This window comes from Sinocyclocheilus grahami, unplaced genomic scaffold (assembly GCF_001515645.1).
Source record: "Sinocyclocheilus grahami isolate Dianchi unplaced genomic scaffold, SAMN03320097.WGS_v1.1 scaffold248.1, whole genome shotgun sequence".
NCBI classification, from domain to species: Eukaryota; Metazoa; Chordata; class Actinopteri; order Cypriniformes; family Cyprinidae; genus Sinocyclocheilus; species Sinocyclocheilus grahami.
Genome location: NW_015505427.1, coordinates 324,448 through 324,929, shown reverse-complemented (window position 1 = coordinate 324,929; position 482 = coordinate 324,448). Strand labels below are relative to the sequence as shown.

Genomic DNA, 482 nt, shown 5'->3' with positions numbered 1-482 from the left:
AGTTTCGCTTTCACAATGAAACACAGCGTCTCCACAGCATGGCGCCGGTGGCTACAGCGAGAATAAAAGTTACGCCTTCTTTCTTTGCGTGAACATTTGGGTGGCGTTATGCAAATCTTCCCACATCGTGACGTAGATATGTGGGGGCGTGTTAGAACGAGCCGTTTTAGGGGGGTGTGGTTGACCCTTAACTTTTATAAAGAATATCTCTTTGGATTTGAGACTTTAGTCTTTGCAACTTTACAGATCTTCTTTATGCACCAAGAGCTTGTAACACTCCAAAGAGAAAGGAAAAATTGAAATCGCATCATATGACCCCTTTAAGGTCCTATTCTTGCTATTAACAAACCATCAACTACAACTTTTGCCTCAATACACTCCTAATGTGCTGCTTATTAATAGTTAGTAAGGTAGTTGTTATGTATAGGTACCGTTTAGGATTAGGGATGTAGAATATGGTCGTGCAGAATATGTGCTTTATA

General features: G+C 40.5%; 1 pseudogene; it reads right to left on the bottom strand.

Moving 5' to 3' along the window:
• LOC107598205 (partitioning defective 6 homolog gamma-like) overlaps positions 1-482 on the bottom strand; it is a 59,378-nt pseudogene that overhangs the window by 13,033 nt on the left and 45,863 nt on the right.